This window comes from Schistocerca nitens, chromosome 11 (assembly GCF_023898315.1).
Source record: "Schistocerca nitens isolate TAMUIC-IGC-003100 chromosome 11, iqSchNite1.1, whole genome shotgun sequence".
NCBI lineage: Eukaryota > Metazoa > Arthropoda > Insecta > Orthoptera > Acrididae > Schistocerca > Schistocerca nitens.
Window position 1 is genome coordinate 174,387,480 of NC_064624.1, and position 19,063 is coordinate 174,406,542.

A 19,063-nucleotide genomic window follows, 5' to 3' on the forward strand; every position below is an offset into this window, starting at 1 on the left:
CATCCTTTGTTGGGTACCAAAACTTTTTCTTTTCAGTTTGAGTCTTTTCTTTGTCACTCCTGTGAAAATGAATTAGTTTCCCTTGCTTCTTAGGATTTTACACACGTCTATGGACATTTTACTAAGGTTCACAGAGCCTAATCTATTAAAGTGCAGGCCGTCTTTTCCCAGACACTTATCGTTTAAGAACTTGTTTGGGTCAATGAATGCTGCACCAAGTCTGTTGCACTGTTCCCTAATGCTGGTATTTATCCTGTTGATGTAAGCATCACTTACCGATCTTCGGTGAATAATTCCACTAATTACCAGCCTGGATGTTGGGTATACAGTTTTCGCCGATCTAATCAGATTCCGTGTTTCATTCACGATTAATACTAACTGCGTTTGCTGCTTGCAAACGGCCGAACTAGGGCACGTGGTGCATTCCGAATCAAACTGTTGTGCTGGTTTGTAGAAAGCGCGAAAGAACAGATACTCTTGCAGAAATTATAGCTCATTAAACAAGCAAACTGTTAAAATAAGGCCTATTGTGGTGCCGTGTTGGACCAGAAGGGTCATTGATTACCAAACACGTGGCACAAAATCGACACACAAAGAGAAAAGCGACTTCCACAAAATATAAGATTAAAAATCATACTGGCTTCGATACAGTACGGTTGAAGTGATCCTAACCAGCTTTTCCTGATCAGATTTATCCTTTGAAACTGTACTTCATCGTTGTTCAAAATGAATAAAGTAACTTCCACACTTTCAACTCAAACACCCAAAAACACCTATTTAAAGCAATATAATTATGGCACATTCGGAAAAATAACTCGATTCATACGCTTCAGTTAAGCTGAAGTTCTTCAGTATTTCAACAGTTAAACACAACGAAGTCCTAACTCAACCTGCTTCCTATCACCTGAAACCCTTCCCCCCCCCCCCCCCAACCCCCCTCTCACACCTCACAGCTTCACTTCTAACCAGTACCTCGCCTCCTATCTTCCAAACTTTACAGAAGCTCTCCTGCGAACCTGGCAGAAGTAGGCTAGGCGCAAATTGAGGCGAGTATAGCACGTGTGCTGTGACATGACACTACAGCGCGACACGCACGTGCCGCACGAGTTGCGCGAGTCCAGCGCATATTGCAACGCGTACACCAGGGCTTCACAACATACGTGCTCGCGGAGCAAGCTGTGAGCAGCAAGGCGCGAGCACTGAGCAGCGCAAGCACGCTACCCCCACTACCGGACCAGAGCGGAGAGTGGGGAGAGTCACGTGGGGCACACAACAGCTGCCGCCAGTCAATGTAAATCCGCGGACACCTGCAGTGATATCACTCACGAATCATTACTGCGACAAATGAAACAAATAAAGGAGAATGTACACGTGCCACATAATTTTATTAGCTTAGTGTATGCCTCTACATTCGTATTAATTTGTGAACTGTTACACAATAAAAGGTGTCACTGAAGCGTGGGATTCTCTGTTATCTTGTACTTTTTGCCCTTTACAATTGCGTCTATGTTCGGAGTAATTGTTCTTCTGCATCATAGGCGCAGCGTGCAGTTTAAATTTCGATCAGACAATGCGTTTCTCAGGCGCGTCTTGTTACATTTCATTGCAGAGAACAGTTATTCACAAACATATGTGGAACCGATCATTGATATTATTGTAGCCGCCAGTTTGTGCAAACGAGGAAGTCTATCCTGAGGGAAGTGTCTGTAGAATTCCAAAGTGTTTTTCTTGTTCTGAAATTTGTCTCTGTACTCTCTGTCACACTGCAGGTCAATAATTTCTAGTTGCAGCTCAGGACGAATCTCTTCAATATTCTCTGAATATGGAGAGGAGAACAGATCAAAATCACTGTCTAGTGCTGTCAGATCTTGAAAGCGTTGATCAAATTCTTCCTTAAGGGCAACTAAACTATGTGAATAACGTTCACAGTCTTTGTGAACATCTTGCATGGATGATAATCTAGGAAAATGAGCTAGATTTCCTGTTTCCAACTGACTCACCCAAAGTGTCAATTTCATTTTAAAAGCTCGTACTCGATCTATGAAATGAGTAATTAGCAGATCTTTGCCTTGTAGTGAAATGTTCAAAGCATTCAGATGGCTAGTTAAATCTGCTAAGAACGCGAGATCACATTTCCATGAAGGCTCTTTCAATTCAGGAACACACATGTTATTTATTTCCATGAACATATTTATCTCATCTAATAGGCAAAAAAATCGATTTAATAATTCACCACGACTAAGCCAGCGGACCTCGCTGTAATAAGGCAGGCTACCATACTGGCTTTCTACATCCTCAAGAAAGCTTTTAAATTGCCTGTGTTGTAGCCCATGCTTCCTTATATAATTGGTTGTACGAACAACAACACTCATCACATTTTTTAGAGTGATACTCTTTGCACATAAGTTTTCCTGATGGATCACACAGTGAACGCCCCTTATTTCATTCGGAACAGTCAGTTTTTGCGTTTTCTCCTTCAACAGCGCAACGAAACCTGATTTGTTCCCTGTCATCGCTGATGCACCGTCTGTAGACACTGAAACTAAAGAATTCCACGACAATCCTATATTTTCAACACTTTCTTCAACGCTACTTAAAATATCACCTCCGGTTGTAGTGTTCCTCATGGCTACTACATCGAGGAGCTCCTCCCTCACCTGAAGATCTCTATTAACACCTCTAATAAATATGGCAAGCTGCGCTGTTCCAGTGATATCAACACTTTCGTCCAGAGCTAGAGAATGCGCCATAAAATCTTTATTTGCAAGCTGGCTCTGGACGCCGTCTGCCATGTGCTGTATACGACGCATAATGGTCATGTTAGATAATGGCACAATCCGAAACTGTTCAACTTGAGATGGACACAAATGTTCCGCTGCAACTACCAGACATTCTTTTATTAAATCGCCATCAGTGAAGGGGCGCAGGAATTTTGCTAAAAGCAAAGCAATTTTGTAACTCACTCTGAGAGCTGCCTCAGTTGACTTTTCTTCGTCGTCCAGATCTTCGGATAGCTTTCTTTTAAGTTTAATAACTTCCTGTTCAGGATCTGGTACATAACATTTTCCACTTCCGTAGTCTTTCGCGTGGTACGACATATAATGTCGCTGCAAATTAAATTTCCTAAAAGAATTCAGCGTTTTGTGACATACCAAACATTTTGCAACACCATCTTTTTCTGTAAACAGATACAAATCCTCCCAATGGGGGTTGAACTGCGAAAACATGGTTGAGGTTACACAACGGCGACTTGACATGATTCTTAACAAGCGAAGTGACTGTTAGAGCTGATCGTAGTACTTTAAACGTTACACAGTCGGCGCGAATTCAATAGGCACGCTGCGGCCCTATTCAAACGTGCGCGCGCATTTCCCCTCCCTCCCTACTCCACGACTTTGCACCTGCTCGCGAGCACGTGCCTGAGCAGACGCGAGTACTCGCGCTCAAAACCGGCCAGTTGTTAAGCCCTGGCGTACACAATACTTCGCACGCGCCGACTGGCGACGCTCTGAGTTGACAGAACCGAAGCGCGCGCAACCTGTTATCTTTCTCTAACGACTTTACAGAAACTGTTCTCTGAAAATATATGATTTTTGCCTTACTTGTAGCGTTATATGTCAGCTTCGTGGCGAAGTGCCCATCACCAAGCTAATGACCATTCTTTTTGTGATGTACGCAATTTAGTAAGACACTACGCAAAACTCAAAAAGTTTGCAACGAAAATTATGGGTCGCTATGATTTTGCGTTTGGTGAATATTACACCATATGTTGCTGCGTATGAAATTTAGCTAACATGCTGAATTTTTGTTTAGACTTGGGAGGTGGTCTCTATCTGCCTCCGATCTCGAGAAAATGGATCCCATGTAGCGCGCTCACTTCCGATCTCACGCCCGCGAGAATGAAATACTCGCAACATCTCTCGTATCTCCTAAACCGCTCGAGACATCGAAACGAAAGTTTGGTGAATGATAGCACACAAGGAGGAAAGTGTTTTGCCAATTCTTAAACACACGGAACTTTCTTATCTATGGCGATATATCAGTACTTATACTTCCCTTTTTATTTATTTCACTCCAGTGACCGTAATTTTTTAAGAGTTAGCGACAGCTAGCGAAACAAGAGCTTCCTAGTATGAAAATAAACATGAAGTTTCTTCTTTTATGTTATTGCAGACCGACACTGTGAGGTTTTCCGTAAGCTGTTGAGCTCTGTGATTGCCAATTACTTGTTTAATGTGACACCCGTTTCCGAATTCTGTCTCAGTAGCTGCTGTGAGGTGAGTTTGTCAAATTACGCTGTGAAAAACAAAGTACAATTAAACCAGTCACCAAGAGAAATGTGGCCGTTACTCACAAACGGTGATGCTTCTTCGAATGAGAAAAGGTTAACAACTCACACAAAAACAGATTGGCAATTCTGTTGGAATTTTGGTGGAATCCCCGTAACCCATCGTATTTTTAACACTGAGCGACGGGAATGGAAACTCACCAAAGGATCTGATTCCTTCTCTTCATCTGAGCAGTATTAAAATAATGACGAGCGTTCCTTCAGGCGGAATGATAGGCACATGCCAGATACTGTTTACTCACCTACGGCTTGCCAAACTGACAATATGTGATCGCGAATAAAACAGTTGTTATTGATAAAAATAAACAATTGATCTGTCGCACAACTCAATGGTCAGTGTATTGTCAGCAGCGGAGGGTAATGCGCACAAAAGGAATGCACAAGCTAGCCATGTGTGCCATGTGAGTTGGAGTTCGAAAAACATTGTCATGAAAGTAGATCTGCCTTTGTCAGCAGTACATTTCAACAAATTAAATATATCTAATCATAACACTCTTTGAGGATATTCCTACTTTCGCAATAATACCGACCATTTTCTTCATTTGTGTAGCCTGTAGTATAATTAGTTTATTAATGCTGATAATGTGCATGCAACAATTGAAAAGCTTTTTCTCGTCATGGCGAACCAATTAAAACATTGTTCAGATCTTGGACGCTTTTTACCAGGAGCACAAAGGGATCACACCTGTGGACATTATCCCTTTATAAATTTTTGTAACAGATCGTACAGATACGCCAGCATACTAGGCAGCGAGAAAATAACCTTGTTTTACTTTCCTGCCTTGCTTTTTAATCACACGATTTTATAATATTCCTTCATTTCTCATTCACTACCCTCTGTTCCTTCTTGCGATCCGAAAATATCGCGGAGGCATATGATACAATACCAGCGGCTAATGGTTCATCAGTTACTGAAGTATACATTTTTCTTGACAGAAGAAAAACAAAACAAAGCAAAACTATACAGATATAAATAACAGAAAAGTATGATGTACTAACGAAGAAAGCTGGAGCGTTTAAATGGCGAAAAACGAAACATTACCCAAAGGCAATAAAATTTAGTGCACAGTAAGGCAAAAAATTTCGTACGGGCAATACTACCACCGCTCATATGCGCCGTTCCGATGTGAGCATATGGCCGGGCTACTTTTCCGCTCCCCGCCCCAAATTTCCCACGGTGCTAGCGAGGAACGCCTCAGGCTAGGCGCAAATTGAGACGCGTATAGCGCGACGCAGCGCAGCGCGTGTTTTTGTAACATCACAGGTTCAAATGGGACCGCGCAAATTGCGACGCGACGCGACTGGGACGCGACACGCGCCTGCGCCAGGTCGCGCGGCGTTGTGGTTGAGGCACAGTTTCTCGCGTCGCGCGTGCCTCGCTAGCACCGTGGGAAATTTGAGGCGGGGAGCGGAAAAGTAGCCCGGCCATATGCTCACATCGGAACGGCGCACGTGAGCGGTGGTAGTATGGCCCGTACGATAAATTTTGCCTTACTGTGTACTAAATTTCATTGCCTTTGGATAGTGTTTCGTTTTTTGCCATTTAAACGCTCCATCTTTTTTCGTCAGTACATTATACTTTTCTGTTATTTATATCTGTATAGTTTTGTTTTGTTTTTCTTCACTCAAGAAAAATGCACAATTCACTAACTGATGAGCCAGTGGTCGCTGGAATAGTATCATATGCCTCCTTGATGTTTTCAGATCGTAAGAAGGGACAGTGGGTAGTGAGTAAGGAAGCAAGGAATATCATAAAATCATGTGATTAAGAATCAAGGTAGGAAAGTAAAACAAGGTTATCTTCTCGCTGCCTAGTATGCTGGCGTATCTGTACGACCTGTTACAAAAATTTAGAAAGGGATAATCTCCACAGGTGTGATCCCTTTGTGCTCCTGGTAGAAAGCGTCCAAGATTACTCTGATATGGATGTAATACGACACACTGTACTACATGCATGTGAACATCACATTTCCGCTGCAAGCTAGAAACAGTCGAAAAGCAGTCACAAATAACAATGTTTTAACATCTTCAACTTTTGTAGTCCTGTCTTCCTCAGTTGCGTGTAATATTACGGTATATTGATAATTTTTACTTATGGACCGTCTGACTTCAGACAGAACAGAACAGAAACCAAAACATTGCATTGAAACAACCTTTCAGTTCACAGTGCTGTGGGATGCGGGAAAAAAAACCGCAAATGGGCATTCATAAGAAGAAGAACAACACCAAAAATGCAACAGGAGTGTAATATGTAAGAAATTGTCCACGCAACCTGCCAGTGATGATGCCTTGCAGAAAATAAAGGCGAAACGCGTATGGCACTAAAATTGTGTTTTATTCAGTTCCTGTTAGACGGTCCTTAAGTTAAATTATCAATATACCGTAATAATGTTTTAATTGGTTCGCCGTAATGAGGAAAAACATTTCAATTGTTGCATGCACATTTTCACATTATCAGCATTAATAAACTAGTTATACAACAGTCTACACAAATGAAGAAAATGGTCGGTATTATTACGAAAGTAGGAATATCCTAAAAGAGTTATGACCCCTCTCACTGGGGAATGGGGACGGGGGATGGAGGGATGGATGCAGATATGGAAACATGTTCCTGTGATGTTAAAGATAAATAAATAAACAAACTTTTTAATACCTGAGTGTTAGTGGATTTGCTCTAAATATCCACTGGCCAAACTGCAAACCTGGGGTACAGAGGTCCGACTGGCCTTCCTTGACAAGTCTATTTCTCATGCACCACCATCCATTGGAGCAGACAAACTATCCAACACTGTTGACACCATTATAGTGGCATGCTGTATTGCCATGCTAGGTGTCAGTCATGACAAAGCATCATAGTGTACACAGCTACTCACTGCTTACTCTAGAGTCCTGCAAATAAATATTAAATTTATTAAGCATATACGAATTCTGAGAACTCACAACTCATTTCAAAAATGTGCATAACATAGAATCAGTCTCTTACCTAGAGTGAAACGAAATGACCGTATAGCATTTCTGTCCGGGAGATCCTATGCAGAACCATTCGGCTGCCTACTGCAAGTCTTCGCCAGATGATGCCACTTTGGTGATTTGTATTTGAAAAAAAAGTTAAATGGTGATAATGGCAACACACAACCCAGCCCCCGAGAGGCTAGACTCTCAGACTTGGACAGGAATTGCACCTGAGACCCTGCGTACCTATCAGTCTCTCTAACCACACAGCTACAGGGACAGACATAGCTAGCTAAGGTGGCATGTTGGATGTGTTGCTGCCATTTTCAGTGACACTTGCTCTGTCAAACAGACAAACCGACAGGCCCAGAAAGTAAATATTAAACCAGAGTGCAGACATAGTGCATTGGAACAGAAAAGTAACATTGAGCATATGTGAATTTAGGGATGACTCACAGGGCATTTCAGTATTGTGCCTAACACAGAATTAATCTCATACCTGGTGTGGTGTGTGGAAGCTCTTGCTTTCATGGTTTATCGAAAACACCGTTCTAAACTCATTCACTGACAGGTCCTGTAAGTAAACATTAAATCACAATGCAGGCATTGAGTATTGGGACAGGAAAGAAATATTGGACATACATAAATATAAGGATGACCCATGAGGCATTTCAGTATTGTGCCTAACACAGAATTGATCTCATACCTGGCGTGGTGTGTGGAAGCTCTTGCTGCCATGGCATACCAAAACCTTGCTGATCACACTCAGTGTCAGGCTCTGTAAGTAAACAATTAAACAATAAATCACAATGCAGGCATTTTATGTTGGAACAGGGAAGTAACATTGGGCATACATGAATATAGAGATGTCTCACAAGGCATTTCAGTATTGTGCCTAACACAGAATTAATCTCATACCTGGTGTGGTGTGTGGAAGCTCTTGCTGCCATGGCATACCAAAACCTTGCTGATCACACTCAGTGTCAGGCTCTGTAAGTAAACAATTAAACATTAAATCACAATGCAGGCATTGTATATTGGAACAGGGAAGTAACGTTGGGCATACATGAATATAGAGATGTCTCACAAGGCATTTCAGTATTGTGCCTAACACAGAATTAATCTCATACCTGGTGTGGTGTGTGGAAGCTCTTGCTGCCATGGCATACCAAAACCTTGCTGATCACACTCAGTGTCAGGCTCTGTAAGTAAACAATTAAACATTAAATCACAATGCAGGCATTGTATATTGGAACAGGGAAGTAACGTTGGGCATACATGAATATAGAGATGTCTCACAAGGCATTTCAGTATTGTGCCTAACACAGAATTAATCTCATACCTGGTGTGGTGTGTGGAAGCTCTTGCTGCCATGGCATACCAAAACCTTGCTGATCACACTCAGTGTCAGGCTCTGTAAGTAAACAATTAAACAATAAATCACAATGCAGGCATTTTATGTTGGAACAGGGAAGTAACATTGGGCATACATGAATATAGAGATGTCTCACAAGGCATTTCAGTATTGTGCCTAACACAGAATTAATCTCATACCTGGTGTGGTGTGTGGAAGCTCTTGCTGCCATGGCATACCAAAACCTTGCTGATCACACTCAGTGTCAGGCTCTGTAAGTAAACAATTAAACATTAAATCACAATGCAGGCATTGTATATTGGAACAGGGAAGTAACGTTGGGCATACATGAATATAGAGATGTCTCACAAGGCATTTCAGTATTGTGCCTAACACAGAATTAATCTCATACCTGGTGTGGTGTGTGGAAGCTCTTGCTGCCATGGCATACCAAAACCTTGCTGATCACACTCAGTGTCAGGCTCTGTAAGTAAACAATTAAACATTAAATCACAATGCAGGCATTGTATATTGGAACAGGGAAGTAACGTTGGGCATACATGAATATAGAGATGTCTCACAAGGCATTTCAGTATTGTGCCTAACACAGAATTAATCTCATACCTGGTGTGGTGTGTGGAAGCTCTTGCTGCCATGGCATACCAAAACCTTGCTGATCACACTCAGTGTCAGGCTCTGTAAGTAAACAATTAAACATTAAATCACAATGCAGGCATTGTATATTGGAACAGGGAAGTAACGTTGGGCATACATGAATATAGAGATGTCTCACAAGGCATTTCAGTATTGTGCCTAACACAGAATTAATCTCATACCTGGTGTGGTGTGTGGAAGCTCTTGCTGCCATGGCATACCAAAACCTTGCTGATCACACTCAGTGTCAGGCTCTGTAAGTAAACAATTAAACATTAAATCACAATGCAGGCATTGTATATTGGAACAGGGAAGTAACGTTGGGCATACATGAATATAGAGATGTCTCACAAGGCATTTCAGTATTGTGCCTAACACAGAATTAATCTCATACCTGGTGTGGTGTGTGGAAGCTCTTGCTGCCATGGCATACCAAAACCTTGCTGATCACACTCAGTGTCAGGCTCTGTAAGTAAACAATTAAACATTAAATCACAATGCAGGCATTGTATATTGGAACAGGGAAGTAACATTGGGCATACATGAATATAGAGATGTCTCACAAGGCATTTCAGTATTGTGCCTAACACAGAATTAATCTCATACCTGGTGTGGTGTGTGGAAGCTCTTGCTGCCATGGCATACCAAAACCTTGCTGATCACACTCAGTGTCAGGCTCTGTAAGTAAACAATTAAACATTAAATCACAATGCAGGCATTGTATATTGGAACAGGGAAGTAACGTTGGGCATACATGAATATAGAGATGTCTCACAAGGCATTTCAGTATTGTGCCTAACACAGAATTAATCTCATACCTGGTGTGGTGTGTGGAAGCTCTTGCTGCCATGGCATACCAAAACCTTGCTGATCACACTCAGTGTCAGGCTCTGTAAGTAAACAATTAAACATTAAATCACAATGCAGGCATTGTATATTGGAACAGGGAAGTAACGTTGGGCATACATGAATATAGAGATGTCTCACAAGGCATTTCAGTATTGTGCCTAACACAGAATTAATCTCATACCTGGTGTGGTGTGTGGAAGCTCTTGCTGCCATGGCATACCAAAACCTTGCTGATCACACTCAGTGTCAGGCTCTGTAAGTAAACAATTAAACATTAAATCACAATGCAGGCATTGTATATTGGAACAGGGAAGTAACGTTGGGCATACATGAATATAGAGATGTCTCACAAGGCATTTCAGTATTGTGCCTAACACAGAATTAATCTCATACCTGGTGTGGTGTGTGGAAGCTCTTGCTGCCATGGCATACCAAAACCTTGCTGATCACACTCAGTGTCAGGCTCTGTAAGTAAACAATTAAACATTAAATCACAATGCAGGCATTGTATATTGGAACAGGGAAGTAACGTTGGGCATACATGAATATAGAGATGTCTCACAAGGCATTTCAGTATTGTGCCTAACACAGAATTAATCTCATACCTGGTGTGGTGTGTGGAAGCTCTTGCTGCCATGGCATACCAAAACCTTGCTGATCACACTCAGTGTCAGGCTCTGTAAGTAAACAATTAAACATTAAATCACAATGCAGGCGTTGTATATTGGAACAGGGAAGTAACATTGGGCATACATGAATATAGAGATGTCTCACAAGGCATTTCAGTATTGTGCCTAACACAGAATTAATCTAATACCTGGTGTGCTATTTTGAACCTGTTGCTGCACTGGTTGACTCAAAGTTTGTTACACATACGAACTGACAGGTACAGGATTATAAATCATGTTCCATACATAGAACAGAAAAATTGCACTGGAGATGTGTGAAATAGAAGATATATCACATGCAGTGTGGTCCACTTCATGGAATTACCATCACATACCAGGTGATGCTTGTTGCATGTCTCACTGCTGTGTGTGCCACTGTGTTTTCACTCAGTAATTCTAATGGTATACTTAATCTGCCATACAGAGAAAGCACGTTATTCTCAAAGCGTTTACTCAATGCGGCATATTAAATTTTCATCAGTGTTATAGCAGCCTATTACTTGTGAGTCATCTGTGTAGAGGATGGTGTCAGACTGAACAAAGCATGACATATCATTGTGTACTCTAAGTTCAAACTTATTTGCAGGTTCCAGCAATACTGATAGAATGACTGAGTGGAAATACAGCAGCACACCACAGCAAATAAAAAATAATTTAACTATGCTAACCCAGGAATTGTTCACTTCACCACAAAAAAAGGCTGTGGAATGTTTATGTGAAATACACTATTTGATCAAAAAAAATTGTGTCAAAAAGATATGTGTACCAGTAATTAAAACGATATCGTGGAGTTAACAATGCAGGATACTAAGTAACAAAACAAAATCATGAACACCATAAATAATATCACTGATTAAAGTTTAAAAAAATATATCTTGTGCATATTTTGTTTCAGTTATCACCTAATGTATTATTTTTTGGTGTTCTCAGAAAACTAATTTCGTCAATGCTTTTAGACTACAAAAAATACTATCCGAGCCATAGTGGGAGCTGAAACATAACCCACAGGTTTTTCAGGGAGAGTGATTCAGTCGCAGACTAAAATTACATGAAAAAACTTCACATCACATGAACATGAAATTTATAAATAAAATCTGAAAGGGGAAGTATGGCAAAATAGTAATAATAATAATACTGAAGCACACATGGTAAGATATCTGAAGGATATTGATACTATACCATAGTGTAGAAAATGTACCGAATGATAATGATGTCAAGTAGCAGCCCTATCTGTCTAAAGAAGTAACACCATATGCACTACCACAATAGATTATTGCCCTCGGTGATAACCATGTATTGTCTACCTGAAGAAGTAACTACATATGTATTATAACATAGATTATGGTTATCAGTTTATATAAAGAGGTGGAATTGATAGGGCACTTATGTCACTATCTTCATTTGTATGAGGCATGTTTTGTAATGATAAAATTTTGAAGTGATTTTCATCTCAGAATGTTCATACTACATCCCAATGTAGAACTAATCACAACAGATTTGGGCACATGAACATTTAAAATATTTTAATATTAAATGCAAATAGTTGCAAATTAATGGTACAGACCTTCATCCAGAAGTGTTCTCAGGATGTTGTTGGTTTCTTCTGCATTAGGAACTGTGATGGATATGCATTTTGAGGAACTCGTCTTCTTTGTTGAAAACAGCCTCCTCTGGGGCAAAAGTTTCCTCTTGAGACTTCTTTGTGGGCTAATGAAAGAGATACCACTACTGGTGCGAACAGCACCTACATTAACCTTCAACGAAGTCACCATTTTGTTAGCCAGCTGAACTTCAGTAGCTGACATACCAGAAACAATTTCTGAAAACCTAGAAATAATTTTTCTCTTCTCTTCTGCCAATGCTTCTGGGGTGCAGGAATTAGCATTTCCACTTACTTGCTTCAAAATCACTTCTTTCTCATTAATGCAAGACGTATCTCCAACATCTGTAGCTACTGCATCTTGTAATTCAGAAATTTCAAAAGGATTTTGTTCTGTACTGTCTAGTTGGCAAACATTATGTATATGCTTGCACATATTTAACACGTTCACTGCCACTGTAATTGGCCTTGCTTTGCCACGTAACCAATATTTTTCTTAATAGAATCTGAAAATATATTGCTAAAAGTAATATAACATGTATTTATTTTATAAGTACACAATCAAATTTACTCTCGTGAATCAAAGTTGTTTTGGGGCGCACTAAGGCGTCAGTGGCATATCAGGCCATATTCTGTAGCGGGTGGCCGTGGACGCGCCAATGCGTCTAGTGTATTGTTCCTGGTTAGTGTGACAGTTTAGGTTACTACAATTTCATTTTATATTCATAAATGAAACGAAACATCCTACTGACAAACGACATATTTATTGGACAAAAAATATAGTAGAAACATTCAAATACAAACACAAGATCTCGAAGAAACTTCTGAAATAAAATGTATGTCAAATCTAAGAAAAATACAATCTAGAGCTTTATCCATTACTCTCAAACAAATAAAATAAATACAAAGTTTAAGAATAGTACCGACACATAACTGTCGAAAAATAAATGAGCAACGAAAGTGCTATCTGCCTTTAGAGGTGGTGAATAACACAACAATTCAAACAATATCCTGCTTTATTTGGGCAATCTAGGCACTCGTAAATCGTGTCTGTTCGTTGTCCACGGCTGGCGCATGATCTGCACTTTTTTCGCGGTGTTTTTGATTTTCCATTTGATTCTCGTTTTACCACAACATGTTGGGGATTTCTGACTGGCCGTTCTACCTGCTTTCGTGGCAATAGTGCTCTTATAATACTGAGTCTAAATTCTTGGAGGGGCATTTTTGTGCCACAATATTTATTGTGTAGGGCATGTGCGTTTGTCAGTATCATTTCCACAACGTGGATAAAAAGTTTCTTGTACCAGCGTATGGTTTTGCGTTCCGAGAGGTAATATGATAACATCCGATCGTGCCGATCAACTCCCGCCATAAATTTATTGTAGTTTACAATGGCCAAGGGCTTAGATTTCTTCTCCTTTCTTTTGGTTTCAACCTCAACCATTTCATTTGTAAATGCATTAGAAATGTAGCAAACCTCCCTCTTATCACGCCACTTACCTATCATAACTCCTTCCGCAAATCTGGCAACGGCTTCACCTTTTCGTAGTTTTGCTTCCTGTATTTCCTTGGGTGTATCCTTCCTATTCGCCCTCAGAGTTCCCGTGCAGTGGGTCTTCTTATCCAGGAGCAGCTTTGCCAATGCGAAGCTGTTATAGTAATTGTCCATGTACACATGGTGACCAGCATTCAACTTTTCATCTAGTAAATGAAGAACAATTTTTTGCGCATGGCCTCTTCCTCCTAAATCGTCCAGCATGCCAGTGTATACCGCGAATTTTAGGACCATTCCAGTGGGAGTTGTCAAAATATATAGCTTTATGCCATATTTGTGCTTTTTGTTTTTGATGTATTGGCGGAAAAGTAATCGTCCACGCCAAAGGATCATTGATTCGTCCAGAGACAGTTCCCGTCCAGGGTAGTAAACTTGGCACATCCTTTCATTGAAAAAATTGATAACGGGACGTATTTTATACAACCTGTCGGATGGTGTTGGTTTGCCCTGTTTTGGATTTTCAGAAAAGTGTAATGCACGTAGTATTAGCAGAAAACGATTTCGTGAAATACTATCGGCAATTCCTTTCACGTTGAATAAAGCGTCCTTTTTCCAATAGTCCTGCAAATTCCTCATCTTTACATTTCCCATGTGCAGGAAAACTCCCAAGAACACTAACAATTCGCCAACAGTCACATCTTTCCAACAGTTTATTCGTGATTGTCCTTTGGTTCCCGCAGAAAGGAATAATTCAATCGCGTTTCGATTTGTTTCTTCTACAACTGTCAATAGAAATTCGTCCGTCAGCAAAAGACGAAAATAATCTAAGGGAGTGTTTTCCGTCGGTTGAATAAGCAGTCCCTCTTTTTTTATAAATGGGCAATTTATCATTCCAACTGGCTCTCTTTCCCACGCAACAGTTGTATCAGCTGCGTTATCTCTTGTTACCACTCCTTCTGCCATTTCCCTGTCGCTAGGATTCACAGCCATTTCTACAGTCTCATCTAAAACAAACTCGGCTCCGTCAGACTCTTCACTGGATTCCACGCCGTCCTCCTCACTGGCCAGTTCCGTTTCCGAATCGCTTTCTTCTAATATTCGTAATAATTCCGCATCCGTTAGTTTTTGTACGTTTCTTGTGTCCTGTGTTTTACGTTTCTTAGGTTCTGAAGGGCCCGCCGTGTCACGATTGTCTTCCATTTTCAGTCCCACAACAGAGAAAAACTGTAGGGAAAACACACGAACCGCACCCGCAAAAATTGAAAACAATACGTTCTTAGAGTGCCTGCGCAATGAACCACACCGAATGGCTGTGCCCGACTAAACTGTGGCGCTGAGAAACAGCTGAGTGTCTCGCCGCGCAGGCGCGTCGACGGCATATGCACTAGTATCGGCCGGACGCGCTGGTGCGCCGATGGCAGTGAACGTGTTAACTTAATGCTATAATCAATACACGTGCAGGAATACCTATGAATGCACACTTTACAGTCAGTGCACACTAATTTACAGTTACAGAAGATATTATTTTCTTCTACAAGGTAAACTTCATGTGATTTTTGTGGCTGGTACTTCCCAACCTCTGCCTACCTTCCCAATGGAGTCCTTATTCATCAGAATGCTGCATTTGTGTTTACGGTGAATGTTTTTCATTTTACTTGTTAGCTTCCCTTTCACGTTGACAATGAGCCTGTCAAACAGCTTTGCTGTTACAAGCGACATCAAAGCGGATATACCTTTGTCCAAACGTTTTACCTGCTTTGCATTAGCATGTATATATTTCAATGTCTTATGCATGCTCTCCAGGTGCATGTTTGTGTTGAGTCTGGATCGCATCCTATGACAATATGCCCAACACTTCACATTTTTTTCATAATACGTCTTGAAATAGTGACCAAATTCTGAAGTCTCTGAATCGCTGTTCTGCAATGCTTTTACCAACGATTCTTGAAACACAGCAACATCTCTTACCTGCATTAACGATTTAACAAGTTTGTACACCTCGTTTCTCTTGTCCAAACTTCTAATTTTGCTCTTAATATTGGCCCTCCAGGCTCTATCGACGTGCTAGGTACAGAAAAGTCTCATTTCAGGATGTCCCATTGTTTTGTTCCAAGCGATACTATACGATTCTGCCAGGTCCGTCATGAATACTTTTGGGGAAATCTGTCCAACCTGAGACTTAACACAATTGAAAAATATACTCAAAACATCTGAGTCATTCCTGTTAGATATGAGTTAAGCACATGGAAATCCTTGCCTCATATCATCCAGTACAAGTAATGTTGTAACTTCAAAATCATAGCCATTTAGGCCATGAGTTCCATCGACACAAATACAGTCACTTCCATATTTAGTTAATATTTCGCCTTGTGCGTTGTTCATTATAATTAATACAAAGTCTTCACTTTTCAGTTCAGGGTACAGATCATTGTTTCTTGAGGCTTATAGAACAATACACATGGATTGTCACTTTGCTGCACTTCTTGCACCCAAGCTTCAACGCTGATCGCATCATTTGAATGTCTAACTGACTTTGAAGACAGGTTATACGCAGCTGCAATATTATGCAAATCCTGCATCATTGTAAGATGCACTCTCTCCAAATTAGAACTCTGCACTGTTTCTTGAATTTTTTGGAGGACAGTAGGAAATGGGATTCCTGCAGCAATGTCTTCAGCTATCTTCATCCGTTCTTTTTCCGTCAGGTTGAGATGACTTAGGTCCAGATCGTGACCAACGTGAGTGGACACAAAAGTAACGTGGCATTTTCCTTCTTTGTATTGGACTTTAATCTCTGCAGGGCACTTGCCATTAATTTTGTTGTTTCCTGTCAATTTCAGATGTCTTCTCCCATCACCTTTGGAGGTAAACTGACCTGAGCGATGGCAAATGTAATAACGTGGGGCCCTCATCGTAAAATTTAGTGCCACAGCTTTTAATGAATTTGGAATGTGTAGCACATTCCATTTCTTCTTTCCATTTTAAAAATTCTTCTTCACTGGAGAATTCCAGGGCTTCTGGTTTCACACATAATCCGTGTGCAGACTGGAAATGATCGATCCAGCACTTTTTTGAATCGGTCTCAAATGCACACATTGTACACTTAAACCCTTGCTGTTGCGGTTGGCCATGAATATTTTGTTGGTGACGTTTTAAACTACCTTTACAAGTAAAATCCTTGTCGCATATGTAGCATTGGTATGTACACGAAGGTTCCTTATCTGTAACAGGAGGCATCATTTCGCTCAGCTTCTGTGGATGGACTGTGGACATATGCCTCTTCAGAGTCTTGCGGTAACTATACTCGTTGCCGCAAACTTCACACTTAAAAGAACTCATTATTAAACACTATTACTACACACGAAACGCTTTTCACACGTGAATAGTTCACACACAGATGGTACACGATAAAACACACCCAAAACACTTTTAACACTGTAAAACACTTTTCACACGCAATTTCTCATAAACATCCGAAACCATTCCTCACCAGCCATTTCGCTGTCATCCCAAGTTGGAGGTCGTGATAAATTACACTTAATTGTAAGTTAGTAAGCCAATTTTCTCGCCTCTTTTCTAGACAGACCAAAATATATGTATGTCAACTTTTTTGCATGTAATGCATCTGTTGCACATTTTGCAGAGTGGTTCTGGCGTGTCAGCAGATACCTTTTGGCAATTGTCTTTATCAGCAGCAGTAAATGATTGTCTAATGGGTGGTTATTCTTAATGTGTTGTGCTAAGTCAGTGAATATTGGTTTGCACAGAAATGTTGTGACTATTTCTGACACACACTTAGAAGATATGTGTTTCTCGGACTTCCCAATCGTCAGCAGTGTATTTTATAAATGTCTTTTCGGCAGAAAGGCAAATGTCAACATCATTTGATGGTGAAATTAAACCACCTCTACTCTTCATATGTATAAGGGAATATAAAATATGACTGCCATCACCTCGCAACACAGATAAGCATTGTTCACACTGGACTGTACTTTCTAAGTGACAAACGACAAACCCAACAATGTAAACTAAAATATGAGCGGCCACTTCAGAGAGAAACACACCAGCTTCAACGTATTCATGGTCACGAGTCACTAAATAGCTGTCCATGTCTACTAGCTGTTAGCGAGCTGAGGTGAGATTTATGTGTTCTGCAATACTCTGGCCACAGTAAGTCCAAATATAGATATCTTCAAGTGCTATACAACTGCCTGTCTCAGACTCGCGAAACTAATTGTACACTAAGAGCCTTTTATTGGCAGACATGAACTGACGTGCGCAGTTGGGTTATTGTTCCACCCACCACGACTACGAATGGCACTGAAAAACATTTCTAAGTGGTCTTGAGGCAACTTGTAAATTGGTAGGAATTTCAGCAAAGGCGCAGAAGATTGGGGCTCAACTAACTTTGCATGCAAGTGTAAAACACTGCGTATACAAATAATAAATCCAACAAATCCCGTCTTCCCGTCGGAGTCCACAAGTTTTGTGTTATGAGGTAGCGGAGACACTGAAAGTGCTTTTGATGTACTTCTCTGCATCCAACAAAAATCGTTCCACAACTCTAAAGTTATGAATTGTCAAGCTTCTTCCACTGATTCTGGATTAGGCTCCTTGATTCAGCACATCAAAATGGTTATTGAACGTGCGGATAAATTTTACAGTTGCAGATGCATCGTCAAAGCCAGTGATCTTCATATCACAACAATGATGCATTGCATCTGCCACAGAGTTGCTGAGCAGCTAGGCTGCTAATCTATCATTTTTTCGCGTAAAAAATTTAAATGGTAGCCTATAATGCTGTTGCCTAAGTGAAGTCCTTCTTTTACCTGTATCTTATGAAGCGGTTCAAAAAGGTACCAGGAAATTACACCACCTTTCTCATACCAGAAATGTTTCTTCTCTCCTAAGGAATTTCTTAGTAATTTCAGTATATGTGGAGGATCTAGCATAAATGCCACTTCACTAGTGGTACCTTCAACGATAAATGTTGCCTTTAAATTATCAAGGACAAGATTGCATCCCAAGTACTTTTTGGCGCGGATAAATTTGTGGCATAACCATCACAAGACAGAGAGACCACCGAACACTACCGGCACTATCAAGGCTAATGGATTGTTGAACTATTTGAACTTTCTGCTCT